Source organism: Bos javanicus, chromosome 24 (genome assembly GCF_032452875.1).
Source record: "Bos javanicus breed banteng chromosome 24, ARS-OSU_banteng_1.0, whole genome shotgun sequence".
Classification (NCBI taxonomy): Eukaryota; Metazoa; Chordata; class Mammalia; order Artiodactyla; family Bovidae; genus Bos; species Bos javanicus.
This window is the reverse complement of record NC_083891.1, coordinates 45242287-45260091: the sequence shown is the minus strand read 5'-3', so window position 1 is coordinate 45260091 and position 17805 is coordinate 45242287. Positions and strand designations below refer to the sequence as shown.

The 17805-nt window shown below is 46.7% G+C and overlaps 1 protein-coding gene across 1 annotated transcript in view; it reads right to left on the bottom strand.

Moving 5' to 3' along the window:
• The window catches only part of SLC14A2 (solute carrier family 14 member 2), a 508248-nt gene that overhangs the window by 126848 nt on the left and 363595 nt on the right, over nucleotides 1-17805 (bottom strand). The gene's annotated exons all lie outside the window — the stretch shown is intronic.

The window sequence follows — 17805 nt, the reverse complement described above, 5'->3', positions numbered from 1 at the left end:
CGTGCATGAATGCCGGGATTAAATATGCAAACTAAAATGGGGGGTGGAGATGGGGTCATCTGCCAGTGATTGGGTCGATGTTGAGGGATGTTGTGGAAAAAAGTTTGAAAAGGATGTTGGGGCCAAGTATTGAGGGTCTTGATGATGGGAAAGGAATCTGGAAACTCTGAGTGAGAAAACTGGCAGAATAGGTCACTGGTCATATTTTAGATTTTTCTAGGATCAGTGGGATATTTGGTTGGTGATATGTTGGGGACATCTTATCACATACTTTCAGGGAAGAAGACAGAGTCTGAGGACTGAACCCTTGAAGCTTGTCGTGGGAACTGCCTTGGCTAGCTCCATGGAATTGGCCTAAATACACATGTTAATTAATTCCCAGTAGTTTTAAAGACTAGCCTAACCACAGTTTCAGATACCCCAGAGGAAAGGGAGCAGGTTCTCAATCTTGGCTACATATTGGAATCACATGGGGGCTTTAAAAACTCCATATCCAGACCGTATACCAGGGGAATTCCCTGATAGCCTATTGGTTTTGTTTCTGGGTTTTCATTGCTTTGGTCTGGTTGGGGAACTGAGATCCCGCAAGCCATGTGGCACAGCCAAAAAAAAAGCACATGGATTCTACCCCAGAGATTTTGAGTTAACTTGTCCAGCTTGGGCCCATGCACTGTTATGTTTTAAAAGCTCCCCAAGTGGTTCTATTACAGATAGTATTCAACCACCCCAACAATTTGTGATATATTCTGCTCAACAAGGAAGTGTTTCTGTTGTTTCAGACATCAGTTGTCTCTGAGTTTTGGTGGCTCTTCAAATAATGGAGCAGATTGCCATGGTCTTGGCAGGCTGAGGAGTGTGGCAGACGTGAGTGATCTTGGCTGGCATATTAAAAAATATGGACCCAGGAAAGAAAACAGAAGGTGCAGTGGAGCAGTGGAGAGGACTCTGGGTATAGGCATCTGACGACCTCCACATAATGCCCAACAAGGAGTCAGAAGCTACAGATCAGAACCGTAATTGTAAAAGTGTTGTCTAATTTCTCAGACTTTATATCTCTTGCATGTTTACTTGTTTGTCCTCCTCTCTGTAGTCCCATAGAAACTACCAGTAAATCTTTGGAATTGAAAATGGATGGCATGCCTGTTTTTAGGACTTGTAAGGAAAAATGGGAGACTTTGTGACATAACATCTTGAAGGAAGGAACCCCCAGCCCAGGCCTGGATATTGACAACTGTTAAAAAAGAACAGGGCTGCCAGGAAGGAAGCCAGCTGGGAGCAGAAGTCCCTTGTGGCTTCCTTGTGTTTAAAAGTGCAACATACCCAATTCTCAGCACACAGAATTTGTGAAGTAAATGACTGTCAAGTTGATGTGTGTTCTAGTCCTGGCTTCTGTTCCTTCTGGATTGTGTATCCTTGAGTATGTTTTTCGTTCATAGAGCTCTTCTTCCTCCTCTGTGAAGAGGGGGTAGATCATATCCTAATATCCAGTCTTCAGGGCAAATGAACTAACGAACTTCAAGGAGTCTAGGGTTGGAGCTTAAGGTGCTGTGTCTTTAATGACACCATTTCCCCGAGTCTCAAGTTTCAGCTTAAAATGTCATATACAGTGTGCCTTCATTCATTCATCAAAATTTTATTGAGCACCTACTGTATGCATGGCCCTACTGTAGCACTTAGGACTCATTAAAGAACAACAACAATAAAAAGACCCTGGTCTCCTGTTGTTTCTACTCTAGTGGAGAGACAGACGATAAACTCCTTAATTTATCTGTGTTTATTTAATATAGAAACAAGGAAACATTATTATCTGAGGTCACACAGTGCTCTAGGAGACCCAGCCCCTGGTCTTCCATGGAATACACCAAAGGTTTCAGGAGAGTCTCCTGAGGATCGAGTGAAATGACGCAGTCACACTGTTTGCAGACTTCAGCACTATGTAAATATGGCTACTTTTTTTTTTAAGTGTTTACTTACTTATTTGGATGTGCCGGGTCTTAGTTGCAGCAGGCAAACTCTTTGGTCTGGCATGTGGGATCTAGTTAACTAACCAGGGAATGAACTCAGAAGAGTGATTACTTTTTACAATAATTTTATAATTCCAAGTCACTAATGTACTGTGTGCTAGAAAACAGCAGACTCAGTGTTTGAAAGGTATGAATTCTCTAAACTGCTCTCTTAATCTCCTGGGACTCTCAGATCCCAGTATTTGGGGACATGCAGGCATGAGTGGGGCTTCCTTGATGGCTCAATTAAAAAATCTGCCTGCCAGTACAGGAGATGCGGGTTTGATCCCTGGGTCAGGAAGATCTGGAAAAGGACATGGCAACCCACTCCAGTATTCCTGGGCAGAAGAGCCTGGCATGCAGACTATAGTCCATGGGGTCACAAAAGAATCAGATATGACTTGGCAAGTAAGCACCTACAACAACAGGGCGTGGGTGGTCTTAGAGTAGGAAGTGGCCCAGGCGATCTGGTTTGGGAGATGAGAGGAAGAACCTCTGCCATGGTGCTTTAGGGTCCACTATTTAGGTTAGGGGCTAACTACATATTCCAAGAAAAACTTCATTTCAAGGTGAGGGTGAAGTGAGAGTCTGGGGAGATTGCAGATGGGGTTTTCAAGAACATGTAAGATGTTATGGAATTTTCGAGCCAAAAGGCAGCCCAGAGTGGTTAAGTGACAAGTTCAAGATCATACAGCCAACAGAGGTATTGCTGGGACAAGAACAGAGTGCCAAGCTCTATGTAGACTTCCTCTCTATTAAGAGGTACTAACCGCATACCAGCCTACATCAGTCGCTCACCAGCTGGTTCCCCTCAATGGCACACACTTGCTATACGTTGAAAAGTATTTTGTTCCTGCATATCTGGAACAAATTGATAGAGTTCCAATTCTCTCTTCATTCTTGACACCACTATAATTTAGCACAGAAAAAAAGATGAGAAAGAATCCAATAGTGTTGCAGTTTTAAAGGCCAATGCATGGCTTTTAGTCCAACTCTCTTGATTAAGAGGAGAGGTGGGTGGGCTGCAAACTGAAGCCTGAGGAAGGCACATGAAGCTCAAGATCACACAGCTGGCCAGCTGGTGGCTGGGATGGGAACCCAGGGTTCCTGACTGCCTCTCCAGGGCTCTTTCTCCCACTGTCACTGAGCGCGGATAAGTGCATTGGAGCAGTACTCTTGGCAGACATTATTTAATGAGCCAAATTATTTTACCATAATGGCATGAGCATTTCACAGTAAATCAGGTCTATTGTCATTACCACATACCTAATTACCCACATCTAGCCAGCCAAGGTAAACTTTCCTCTTGAAATCCTTATTTCATAAAATATTGATTTCCCAGATATATTGCGATGTGGCTAACACTGGCCAGGGATGAGATATGAAGTCTGGAATAAATATACTTTGAGTTGCTTTTTAGAGCATTTGATTCCTAAATCTTGAATTTGATTTTGTAAGGAAGAAGCTCACAGTGGATTCTGAAGGAATAGGGAAGTATAGAATTAGTATATTAATCATTCAGACTAGAGCAGAGGTTGGTTCAAGGCTTAGAGGTGATGTTTATTTCAAACTGAGAGGCATTTGAGAGCATTTGCTGGCTACTGGCAGGGAACAAGTGGAGAGGGAGGTATACACACAGGAGAAGAGAAGGGTGGATCATTGGGAGTAGGGCCCTTGAGCACTGGGGGGTGAACTGGAGAGGGACAGGGGAAGGGTACCACATTTTCTCAGACTGGAGGTAAGAGTGTGTGAAGATGGAAGACTGAAAATGTGTGTTGAGAGACAGTTGGGATGGGGACAGGGGGTCATGAGGGATGCATTTGAAGCCTGATACCCTCCTGACTAATGAAATGTTGGAAGTGCATTTAGGTTAGAATAAGTGCCTAAGTTTTATGGGAACTAGGGGAGGTGAACATTTCTTCCCACTCTCATCAACCTAATTAAAATCCTACTCAAATTCCTGGAAGTGCCCCAGACCACGCCAACTTATGATAATTCTTCACTGCATCTGGCATTTACCACCATTTCTGTAACATTTAGAATATGACCATGCCCAGCCCTTTATTACTGTCCTCTCGTCCAAGACCTCCGCTTCATGTGTCTCTGTACCAGTCAGGGTAGGTTAGGCCATGATGCAGTGACAGCCCTCAAGTCTCTGGGGATTAAAACAACCAGGCTTATTTCTTGCTCATGTTAAATGTCTGATGTGGTTTATGGGGGGTGAGGGGGTGGGCTCTGCTTAACATTGTTCTTCAGAGACTCAGGGTGCTGAAGGAGCTGACTTCTTGAAGTAGCTGGTCCTCATGCCAAAGATGAGAGAGTTTTTGAGATCTTGCCTCAGTGGCTAGATGTTCTGGCTTGGAAGTGACATGACACTTTTGCTCACAACTCAGTGGCTGGAGCTCTACCCTCCACAGTGAGCAGGAAGTATAATCCTACACCTTGATGGGACAGGACCATGAATATTTAACCAGCAGTTCTAACAGCCACCCTATTCCTCCGGCCACATAGCATGCTCTCTGAAGGCAAGGCCATGCTGGGCTCCTGCCGTATGGGGCAGCCACAGCGCCAGGCACGAGACAGTGGTATGCCAGCTGCACCCACAGAACTCACCACCCACACGGTCCCACAGCCACAGGCCACAAAAAGCAGAAGACAGACAAATTAGGAATGGGTGGGGCATGGCCCTGTTGGGAGTGCGGATGCAAGGGAAGGAACTTGGGGATGTGAGGAACAAGCAATAAGACAGAGAAAAGAGGCTGCCCTCAGAGAGGGCGGTACCAATGCTGCCTTTGTGAGAGGTCTCGTCACTATTGCCTTTCAGGAGCAGGAGCCGGGCGTTGCCTGAGGGTCTGACTGAGGGGATGAGGACAGCTGCTCAACTGCAGTAATTGAGCATCAAGATACTGGAAGGACCAGTCTGGGGCAAGCCCTGTGATTTTGAGGGGCAGGTTCTAAGAAAGCATAGCTGCCCTTCTGCACGTCCTCACTGTTCTCTCCTAAAGACCCTGGCACGTGTTTGTTATTCACGAATTATTTGTGCTTGCCTAGTTTATTTATTTATTTTTTATTATTAACATTTTTTTTAAAACAGATCTCCTTTTGAAGTAACTGGCCACTTTGACTTTGAACCCAGCAACTTTCCAATGAAATGGCTGGCAAAAGTGGAGGCCCAGAAGGTGGGCAGCTTGCTCAGGGCAGGGCAGCGAAAGCCCAGGGGTCCTGCCTCCCCGCATGCCCTGCGTCTACACAATTGCCCAGCTAAACCCCAGACAGCTCAGGTTTTCTAAAAGTAGAGTTGAAATAAGTCAAATTTCTGGATATAAGGGACACTCTGACCCCTGCCCAAGTTTTCAGGCATCCTAGGTTTTTAATAAAACAGAGAAGCTGCCCTCTGCTCAAGGATAACCCCTCAAAACCAGCAGAGAGATCCGGGATCTCCAGCCAGCTTGCTCTCTGTCAGTCAGGGTCCCTTTAAGATGCAAGAACTTGGAGGTAGGGAGGTCAAATGCAGGCCAGTGGAAGTTTCCACACTCCGTGTGTCCCGGCCAGCTTCTCTGTCTATCTCTGCTGGGAAGGGTGGGCCCTGTTCCCACAGGCCTGAGATTTATGACTTCAGTCTGGGAGGGGGCGTTGGTCTTGACTTCTTGGCGTGAACAATGGTAAACAGAGTTATGAAGAAAGTTTGGAACTGGTATCCTTCAGCCTGTGTCAGGCTAATTCTCTGGTTCTTTCTCTCCTTGTGAGTTGTGTACACACACACATGGTGTGAACATATACCGGCTGTAAAATGAGATAGAGCAATAGTGTAGTTGGCCTCTAGATCTTGTCAAATATGCACCCCAAACTAATCACCAGACTTCCATCGACCACTAAAGGCTGCAACTTTAGTGTCACTTGAAAATCCCTTGAAGGTACACACACACATACACATTCTGAAAACCTTTCATCTTGCTCCTTTGCCCTTTCCAGCACCTCTCATAAGCCTGACCTGTGCAAAGCTGGAGGTATTCTCAGCCTGCCTAGTCCTGCAGTTATCTGATGATGGAGATACAATCTCTTGTCCCTGAGAGTTTTCCTTTAATACACTGAAATACTATGATGCAAAAGCTACAAGTATTGAAGGTTTATGTGGAGATTAAACAAGAGTAAGAAGTCAGTACCTGACTGGCTAGAGCCTTAATTGTTGGGGCAGGGACAGTCACAGGAAGGACCTCTGGCCAAGTCAGGGAGGCAGTGATGTGGGCCTGTGTTGTGTGTGCGAGAAAGATGACAGCAGAGAGAAGGCTGCCATCAGATTTCTATTTAGACAGGTTTTATATAGTCTCAGGTTTTACAAGATTTGGTCAAGGTTCTGAGCTTACAAGAGCACTATCCCACTCTTATCCATTATAGGTAGTAGATCATAGTGGTTAAGACACAGGCTCTGAAAGCAGACTCTCTGAATTGCTGTCCTGGCCCTGCTACTTCTACCTGTGTGGCTTAGGCAAATGTCTTCATTCTCTAAGCCTCAGTTTCCTTGCCTATGAAATGGGCATGATGAGAAAATTCTCATTATAGAACTGAGACAGCTGAATGCCTCGTATAGGGCTGGCAATCTGAAGTTACTATTAGTTCCTGATTTTCAACCTGAACTGATATTGGAGTTATTCCACATTCTCATTTCCTCACCTTAGAGCATACATAAACCACCTAGAGTTCTTCCTTCTGAGACAGAAATGACCCCCGTCTCCTTCGTTTCCTTAAGGAAGCAGTGTGCAAGCACCAGTACTCTGCCCCTGAAGCAAGAGGCACATCCCCCTGCACTGACCTCCCCGCCTGCACCCAGCATCTGTGGCTTTAAACGGAGACAGAGTAAGAGCGCAGAGCAGCCGTGACCGCACGAGAAGGCAGGAGGTCAGCAGACTCGCCTGCATCTTTCCTTGGGGGGAAGGCTGCTCTCTGTGGAGAAGCAGGTCAGGGTACACTGGTGCAGCCCTGCAGAGGAGCCAGGCTGGTGTGTGGTGTGGAGGAAAGCACCTTGGATGTGGTTTTTAAAGGCCTGAAGTGGCTCTGTGTCCTATCTCTGACCACCTGCGGAGGCAGGGCCCGGCTGTCTCAGGGCCTCAGGGCCCCCCTCACGTGACAGATGGAGGTCCACCACCACGCCAGGCCGATCTCCCTGCAGACTTCATGCTGTCCCTTACCACCCTCCTTGCACATTCTCTACATGGGCACGTGACGTGAGCCCAAGCATACAGGCTCACAGAGGCACATGGTACACACACACACACACACACACACACGGACACACACACACAAACACACCTACACTCCTCTTCAGCGTCTGACTCATACTCAGGTTAGGTTTCACCTCCTGCCTTCCTGGGCTCCTACCACACGCACACCCTGACCACTTGCTGGTCTGCCTCTCAATGACAGCCCTACACAAAGTCCCTTAAGTTTCCTTGTCCTGTCTGGGTTGTGTGAAGTCCTGTGCTGTTTTTACATCTCCAGATGCATAGTTAATTCAAGGTCCTCTCCCTAGATCTGCCATAGTGTGCAGAAGTAAATTTTCTGTGGGGCTAATAACACTTAAACTTCTGGCCCTCCATCAGCACAGTGTGTTCACATGGTCATACATTTTCATAAAGTTGACTGTAATCTGTTAATATCACTGTTTCTTTCCCCTCTGACTTGCCCCTGTCATACGGTCCTATCCTCATTTTGGAGGCATCAGAGTGGCCCCTTTGGATACTAGCTAAGGGACAGCTGAATTGGGGGTGTGTTGGTGTGGGTTTACTGGGACATATTTACATGATGTTTAGTCGATTTTCTTGTAAGTCACATGTTGCTAGCTGTCACCGTCGGGAGAAGGCTTCTAGGAACACCCTGCTGGCCTGTGCAGCAGACTCCGTGTGGGGCCACAAAGGGGCACCTGAGTGAGTGTGCCCTCGGGTGCCGGGTCCTAGAGATGCACGGGGAGTGGGTCAGTGTGATTCGTGCAAAGCCCGAAGCTGGTGGGTGGGGGTCCTCCAGTCGTCAGGTCTTGGAGCAGAGGATTCTCTTCCCATCACCGCCTCCTCAGAATGAAAGCTCTCTTTTGTCAGGATTATATTCAATCATGAAAAGTAATACAATCATAAATGCACTACTCATTTTGTTTCTTTTTGATGGGAATTACTGACATGGAATTTATCAGACTCCTCGTGTTTAAATGCCTTGCTGATTTGACAGGAAATACTGACATTGACGGAGATAACATAAAACTCATTATGCGCCACTACAATGAGGACATCGATGACAATCTGGTTAGTAAGTTTCATAAATTCACAGAATATTTTAGATGTGTTGCTAAAAAAGAGAAGTTGAAATGCCCTGAAATCTCATAGCTCATGTATGAAAGACACTTGACAGCGGTTTTCCCAAAGTTGATAACCATTCTGGAGATTCACACGGCATTACCAGTGACAAATTGTGAGACGGAAAGAAACCTTTTTAAACTGTGAATAATAAAATGCAAAATCGGATCAACTCGTTAGAGGAGAGATTGAATTACCTTTGTATTCCCTCTATAAAAATGAGATGGGAAAATGATGCTCATTTAAAGAGACGATCAAAGAGTTTGTCGCTAAAAAAAATGTAGCAAGAAACATATTACGGATGAGGGGTGGCTCTTTTAGATTCTGTGATGCCTGTAGAATTTGTCAGCTTTTACAAGTTTTTAATTTGTTGTGATGGCCCTTCTCCTTATAAATATAATTTCACTTTCAAGCAGAATTTGTATTTGGAATTTTGAATTCTTTTTCCTCAAGCAGTTCCCCAAATTGTAAACGCTGCTGGCCCCACCTCGCTGGGTCTGTCTTGCGTACCCCTCGTCCCTGGCTAGGAGCTGCCTCTCGCAGCTGTTCCTAGGCCGGTGGCTGCCAGCAGGGGGTCTGGACGTGAGACAGAGTCTAGGTGGCTCTGACCAGGGCACCCACTGTGAGCCAGCGGGGAACCCGAGCCTGGCTGACATCACGCATCCTTGGAGACCACCTAACTCTAGTTCTAAAAGGGGCAAAAGTGGTGTCATGCCGTCTGTGAGGGCCCAAACCTTTCCACCAACAGTCTCGTCAGGGCCTGCCTGGGCCCTGCCAGCCCCCCCTGCGTTTCCTTTTAATAAAATTTAATGTTTTCATTTTCAAAGACCTAGAAAATCCAAACACTTTTTAAAAGCCCCAAGGAACTATAAAAATTAATAGCACAGGGATAATTTCTTTTTCAGTGGCAACTCAATTAAACCTGCCAAAGTCAGACAGTGTGATTTAAACGCACCACTTGCAGAGGGACCCGCGCGGAGCAGGCAAACATGGAATGAAACAATAATATTTACCAATTAGCCTTTGGATGTTTCCCACCCGGCCCCTTCCCTCCGGGGAGAATTTTTTCCTTCCCTCCCTCCTCTCGAGGGCCCAGAGGTCAGCATCCCTAATTGTTTTCTCCTTGAATGGTCACATTGCTATCAACAAGTGACTGAACTTCTTCCCCGCTCAGAGTAATGGAAAAATACCACCCGGGCTGGCTGCCCAGGGCAACAGGCCACGTGGACTCCATCTCGCAAGTGGGCCTGAGTTCAGCGCTGAAAATGAAAGAACGGCTCCCCGCTCATCTCCACTAGGCGCTCCAGCCAGACCAGACATCTCACATTCCACACTTAGTCCTGCCCCGGGGCACTTGCTCCGACAGTTCCCTTGCCAGGAATGCCCTCTCCTGTTCATGAACACTTTACCCCTGAGAACTTCCATCTTATGTTTTCTTTGAGGCCCTGATCAAGTTCTTTTAAGAAAGTTTTCCTGAGAAAATCCATATCTATGTGGATTTTCCCCTTAATCTCACTGCCTTCAGTTCCTCTGTATTGAGTCAACTGCACATTCTCTCCTAATTGCATATGGGCTGCCTGGGCCCATCCTAGAGTTTTTAACACACAGGCTCTAACAGGCTAATCCCTGCTTCCAGACTGTAAGCCCCTCCAAGGCAGGAACTCGTCTGTGTGCACCCTTTGTGTTACGCATTGTATTTAGTTTGCTGTTCTTTGTGGGACAGAGGCTTCATAATCACATTTGGACTGGAATAGTCTCAGCGTTTTCTCTACAACAGGATAATGAACTGTGTGCCTCTGGAAATAGGATTTCAATGCAGCTTTGTTTGAATAGAAAAAATAAAAAATGTAATAATAAATAACGGAAAAATCTAAGCAAAATATTCGTTAATGGAGTATGGGTAAGAATATGGAATATGATGACATGCTTAAGAGCAGTTAATGAAAATGGAGTTGAATGATCAATATGTATAGATTCCCAGGACAGAAATGCTGAGTGAAACGGGCAAACTGTAAGACAATATGTTGGTTAAGATATAACTTATATAGATTCAGTGCCACATAAGCCAATATTACATAGCATTTTATGGATCCACATGAATATATCCATGTGTGAACATAGCAATGAGAAAGAAATACATACAAATCTCGCCATTGCTTGCCTCTGAAGAGGGAGAGGAGAGAATGGGGAATGAGATCCCAGACTCTTTAATTCCTTCTAGGTAATTTTTCTTCTCATGATGATAATCTGAAGCAATTAAGAAAATGTTGCTGCTGCTGCTAAGTCGCTTCAGTGGTGTCCGACTCTGTGCGACCCCAGAGACGGCAGCCAACCAGGCTCCCCTGTCCCTGGGATTCTCCAGGCAAGAACACTGGAGTGGGCTGCCATTTCCTTCTCCAAAGCATGAAAGTGAAAAGTGAAAGTGAAGTTGCTCAGTCGTGTCTGACTTTTAGCGACCGCATGGACTGCAGCCTACCAGGTTCCTTCGTCCATGGGATTCTCCAGGCAAGAGTACTGGAGTGGGGTGCCATTGCCTTCTCCGAAGAAAATGTTAACACTTGCTAATTTGGCTTGGTGAATACATGACTGTCTGTGAGGTAGAGACTGGAAAGATGTTCCTTCTGTGGGCTGCTCTTCATCCCCACCCAGACCTGGACCCTGTTTCCTAGCCTCCTTGGCAGTGAGTTGTAGCCACATGACCTCTGTCTGGCCCGGGCACGTGGGCTGCGGTAACAGACACCACTTCTTGTCCTGGCCCGTGGAACACCTGGGCTGGGTCAGCAGCAAATTGGTCATTGACTTTGCTGTGATCTCCCTAAGGGTCTTCCCCAAACCCTGCTGGGCTGCAGGAAACAAGAGGGTAGGGGGGGAAGACGATCACTGAGCCAAGTCTGCAGCTTGCAAGAGGAGTGTGAACTCTGATTGCTGGCTGGGCTTCCAAACAGGCGGTCTACCCTTTGTTTCATCTTGCCTGGCCTCTTCACTGTCCCCAAAATGCACCTCAGTCATTCCTGACCTGCTCTGCATCCAGATTTCCCCTACGGAGCTCTGAACCTTAAATGCCTTCTGTCTGGCTCAGGCCCTGCTTGTGATTCACGTGTCCCCTTCCCTTGCCCCTCCGGTCCAAGAACTTCTAGCCGTACTGCCTGTTTGGCTGGACTGCAAACTGCCCTGTGCTGTTGCTTCTGTCTTAGTGACCAGAAGGATGTCTTATCTTTGTATAGCTCTGTCAGGGAAGGACCTCGGTGGACTGGATCTGAGCTGAGCAAGGAGATGAGAATCCTGGGGCCTCATCTGGTGTCTTCTGCAAGTCTCATGGGCCTATGTCACGTTATTCAGAATTTCCAGGGTTGGTGTAAAAGAGTTCTTTCCCCGAGAGGGGTAGAGACAAGCAGGACTTGAGGAAGAGAGAGCAAAGCATGCAGCGGGGCTAGGACTCTGAACCTGGAGGCTGAGGTTCACTCGCATTTCAGAGAAGATCAAGGCTAACTCCAGCCCGGGTTTCCTAACACTGGCTCCTCTGCAGGGACCTTGGATCAGATCCCATAGAATGCAAGGGTATTGTTTCAGAGGCAGCCAGGAAGGTGAGGAGACACCCACATCCTAGTCCTCAGCCAGTCCTAGGAGAGGAGAAGGTCCAGGAGGGAGCAAGGGAGCCGGTGTCTGGGAAGGAGAGGCAACTGGGGTAAGCCCTGAGGTTTACCGGAAAAGGCAGGTGGGGTGGGGGAGCCCAGGCTAGAGAGGAGGTCTGGGTAGAGGGCATGGGGTCGTCGTCTGTGGGGTGGCAATGGCAAGTCAGTTTTTTTTTTAGCCTTTTATTTTTTGGACAAAACATTTAACTTTCCTGAGTCTCAGAATCCTTACTTTTAGAAAAAGGATGACACGACTCTGCTGGCTGCTGAGATGTAAACAAGTGAAATATGTGAAAGTGTTTATCAACCCCAAGTGCCATACAAATAAGTGGCATCAGTGTGGCAACGTGACGGATGCCAGACCAACACGGGCCAGTCTGAATGGACAGGCAAATGACAAGTGAGCGAATGAACTGAGAGGGGCATGGCTCACAGGTGGCCCAGAGACCCAGGGTGTGGACACGTGGGCAGAGGCAGTATCTAGGCACCGACGGTTCAAGCACCCCCATCAGAGCCCAGGATTGAGTCACTCCACAGAGGACACAGGAAATAGAGCAGCCCCTCCGATGTTAGTAATCTGATCAAATGGCACAGAGCACCAAAACCACATGTTTGGAAGACAGTGAGCAAGCATAAATCTAACTTGGGAAGACCCTGAATCAAATCTGGGATGGAAATGCTTGGAGGAGAACGTAAGGTCCAGACACGTTTATACCATAGAGCTTTGTCTTTCTGGGATGGTCAACTTCCTACTTCCCTGGGAAATAAAATCTGAACATCCGGATCGGACCTGGAGCCTTCCACAAACTAGCCAGAAGATCTTTCTGGTGTTCCTTCCACTTTGGCTGCCTTGCACAGACCTCCTCTCTGCTGAGGGGAGCTAAGCACACCAACCCACTTTAACACGCTGTCTAATTTCTCTCTTTCTAGCCTGCTCTGTCTCATCATCACCCCCCCCCCCACCCCCTGCATCCCATCTTCTTCTCCTGCACCTTTTGCTCTGCATCACTTTCCCATTCCTAACCTTTGGAATGCTCACTGCCTTCACCTCCACCTGACTCAAGAGTCCTTGTCTAGCATCGTGGCTGAGTATCTCATCTCATCTTTTACGTTGTCTGTTCTCTGAAGGTGTTGATTACTTTAGGTTATAATTTCATGCCTTTTCATCTACCTAGTACAGTGCTGAGCACATAGTGAAACCAAAAAGATTTGATGACTGGTTGGGAAGATAGAATCCTTAGTGACCAAATAATCCCATGTCCCTTGGTGTCTATGACCAAATGGACACTTGTCAGGAATTCGGATTTTTATTCTCTCCAAGGTGCAAGCATACACAGGTGACCATTACCTGGCTTCAGCTCCCACCTCCATGTCCCTGCTCCCCCCACCCCAGTGAGGCTGGACCCATTACTGGTCCCTACATAACATGTGTGACCCTGCCGTGGGGATACTGCCATTGTGGTTTGTTCTCTACTCCTCACCTCCTTAATTCCTAAGCACCTTCTGCTCCTAAGAAGCAAGCTCACGGCCCAGGGTGGTTGTGCCACGGCTGTCTTCCTTGGCATCGTTCCTTTCTCATTTCCACCTTCTCTGCATTGTACCTGATACTGGAGTTCCTGCAGTTCCACTGACGTGGGGTGGGGTAAGCCAGATTCACAGATTAATACCATCCGAGGAAGTGGCTGGAAAGGACAGTAAGATATGGGGCAGAAAGATAGAATGTGGGCCAGGAGTGAGAATTGTCCATATTGACAAAGTATTCATACCCGAAGTGTTTCTGGCCCACCACCTGGTGCTGGGCCAGGGACAGTCAGAGTGGATTATGCCTGCGTCACTCTTGGAAATAGCCAAATCCTCAGATACAAGGTGAATATACTCTTTTACAGATGACTAAGGGTTGTGGGGAGGGCATCCTCATGGGTCCATAGCCATGTGGGTCTAGGGATGGTCTCATCTATATGTCTTATCTGCTTCAGAAGTGTAAATAGTCATTCAGTTGTGTCCAACTCTCTGTGACTCCATGGACTGTAGCCTACCAGGCTTCTCCGTCCATGGGATTTTCCAGGCAAGAGTACTGGAGTGGGTTTCCATTTCCTTCTCCAGGGGATCTTCCCAACCCAGGGATCGAACCCAGGTCTCCTGCATTGCAGGCAGACACTTTACCCTCTGAACCACCAGGGAAGCCCTGAACAGTCTCTGCAGCTGCCTGAATAGTCTCTAGGCAAGAGTAATTCAGTGGGCAAGAAATGATGCCTAGGCTCCTGGTGCTTCAAAGAGAGGAAGCTCACCAGAAAAAACAGGCAAAAGTAGGAGAGGAAGCCACACTGAGGGGATGCTTACCCACAGACTTCAGGGCCAATACATGGAGCCTTTGACATGTCTTATGGAGGCAAGAACTTCTCATCACTATAATTCAAGCCCATAGAAGCTGGGAATTGAGGCCTTGCAAGAAACTGTGTTGGGAACATTTTGGTGGGAAGATAGGAGAGTGTGAGTCAAACCCAGCTGCTCCAGGCTATTCCCAAATACCTGTTCCTTAGGAAGTTCAGGTGTGCGTAGCTTTAGTACTGGAACTGACGGCATGAGAGGGCTGGCAGCAAAGTAGATGCAAACTCAGACGTGTAAACAAGGCTCAGCAGCTTGCCTGACTGTGCACCCCCTTTTTAAGAGACACTGGCACAGGGAGCATCCAGGTCAGGGTGGCAGGAACTATTAGGGAAGGGAAATGGGAGGCATGGGGATATGATGACAGAAGGTGAGAAGGGTGGAGGGCACGGCATGTCTGACATGTCACGGATGTGATGTGACATGTGATATGTCACAGATGTGATGAACTGTTGTCTGGGTGAGGGGTTCACCGTTTGAGGGTAGTACTTCTGCTAGGGCAGAACTGGGAATTTAGAGGATGTGGGTTTTTCAACAGGAGCTGAACTCCAGGGAAAGTGCTGCCTGCACCAGGAGTGCCTGCTCTTTTCGGAGCACTTATTATGCACAGGGCCTGATGCTATATTTCTTATAGCAGAAAACTGGCTGCCCTCAGGTCTGCAGCCGGACATTATTTGGGGGCTTATTTGGAACATATGGGGAATGATTTCTTTGATAGAAGTATTTTAAAGAATTCTCATATGCATAAAATTTTTATACTTAATATTGGCAAAAAGCATGTAGGAATGCATGCTTTGAGGACTGCGAAAGTGACGCAAACATCACCCTCTACGGGTGCTAAATGTGAGTGGTTGACTCAAGCAAAAATAACTGCCTATGTCATTTTTGACCTGTGCATTCATCTCATTCTGATTGTGACCACACACAGTTTGCCTATAAGCTCACATGTAAATAAACATAAGATGTATTGCATAAATTAGAGAAGGAAATGGCAACCTACTCCAGTATTCTTTCTGGAAGAATCCCATGGACAGAGGAGCCTGGGGGTCTACAGTCCACAGGGTCACAAAAAATGGGACACGACTAAAGCACCTTAGCATGCATGCACCGCATAAATAGAAATATAACATTCCAAATAGCGAGAAAACAACATATAGTATCGCATTTAACCCCTACATTAATCCCGTGAAGGAGGTACTGTTATCTTCATTTTACAGGAAAGGAAACGAAGACATAGAAAGATTAAGTAAAGTGGTCAAGGTCACTCTGCTGGTAGATGGCTGAGGCAGCACTTGAGCTGTGGTTGCTGGAGGCATCTGATCAGGAGGTGTAGGGTGACTTAGGGACAATAAGGGGAATTTCTGACTTAGGGGTAGAGATGAATAGGTTTTCTTTCACCTCTCCAGGTCAATATCTGGCCTCTGGGGTTTTTAGGCAAACGCTGAAACAGATGCTAAGTTGGGCCATGCCCTTCCACGTGCCTGCACAAGGCCAAAGATGCAGCACTGAGCAGGCAGGGAAACAGGCACCAAGATCAGGAAGGTTAAGTTTGTTTCTATCTCCCTGACTCCTGTTTTATCTGCAATATGTCCTACTTTAGTTCCTGGGAACCCGAGCGGCTGATCTGTCTTAACGAAGGAACATGCAACAGCCCAATGGAGAAGATGGGAGTTGGGGGCCTCAAATCCCCCTACTCAGAGTTTCTCAGCCTTTTTTGATCCTCAATAAAATAAACCCCCCTCCTTCTCTGGAAGATCTAGAGATGCTCTGATTTCTGGTGGGATGGTAAGTGCCCATTTGAATTCTAAGGCCAGTTTCTGAATCCTCACCAGCCAGGAAGATTCAGTTGACCTTTTATTTCTGTGAATTATATTAAAGAAGTCTCTTGTATTAGGAGCAGACTCTTTAGTTTTCCAAAAATAAAACTATATTTTACAATTGAATGTTTTTTTCTCAACCACAAATGCTACCTTCTTCCCTCCCCATAGGATTTGTTGTACCCCTTGGAAAGAACTTTTGTCCTCTTCTCCTGCCCTCACATGGAAAATCACTGGTCTAGGGTAACCCTTATAGCTGAAGGTCATAGTCACAAAATTTTGTGGTCATAGTCACAAATGTCTTATTCAACCCATTCGTTCAGTTATAGTCAACGAATATTTATTGAGCAACTACTATGTGCCTGAGATCCAAAAGGCACAAGCTACACCTGCATTTTCAAATACGTCTCAGGAAAGGCGACCCCTTGACCAAAGGACTGAATGTTTAGTGGTAGACTTTGGTACTGGTGGAATTTTCCAGATGCCAGTAAGATCTCACACCATAGGCAAATGTCTGCTCAGTCAATGCAGAGAGGGCCAGTCCTGTGTGGATACCCAGCTTAGAAGTTGAAAAAAATGAGGAGGACTAGAGACTGCACCCTAAACTCACAGTACCTCCCTGCCTCCCCTTTCTTGTCAACACCCTCTTCTCCTTGGATTCGGTCTTATACCCTGCCTGCTGTTTTCTTTGTTGTCTTTTCATCCTCACCAAGTTGGGGAGAAGGGCACCCCTCCCCCTTATTTCCTCCCATCACCCCCACCCCATCCTTCCCAGCACAAGGTTCCATTCTTCATTAATGCTGTTTTAAAGCTAGCATGGAGCTGTTTTCCAGATGTGGCCATGCGCAGACAGTAATTGTGCTCTATGATCCCTTCCAGCTGCTCCCATCGCTTGCCAATACACCGCCCCACCCCCGCCTTGCAGCCCCAGGAGTCCAAGTTTGGGGGCTGCAAATTAGGGCAAACATTGTAAAATGATCATGTGCTACACACGGCCTTCCTCGCAAGAGTTATGGACTTTATAACGGAGCTAATTGGCATTAGGTCTTGCCTGAAAGGTCAACAGAGTGGCAGAGAAACAGGATCTTTGTAAATTGATCCGCTGGTCCCCGCCTCCACACCCCCCAACTCCTTTCCCGTTTTGAAATACGGCCTACCTGCCCTGTGGAATTGCTGACTCTTGTAAATTACTGCTTTGACTGTACAGGACTGTGACACATTGTTTCACATCACGTGGAAGGCAGTGGGGATGTTGAAGGGGTGCATAATTATACCCTGCAAATTCTTCTGCCAAACCGCAAGCTTCAGCTTTCATGCACCTTGGTGAAGCAGGCTATTGTAACGCTCTTGACCTTCAAATCAAGCATAATTTATCCAAAGGTAGAGTACAGGCTTTGGATGGATTATTTATTTATTTATTGCTCCAAATACTTGAGTTCCTTCTGAATGATCACGCCTTTCTGTTCTCAGATTGGAACACTCGTATGGCTTTTTTTCATCTCACACATTCTTATTAAGCATGTTAGAGGCATAGTTCAAGGCTGACTTTAGGAGGGAAAGAAAACTTATCTTTCTGGAATCAGAGATATTACATCTTTATCTACAGATTGTGTGGATCTTTCTGGAT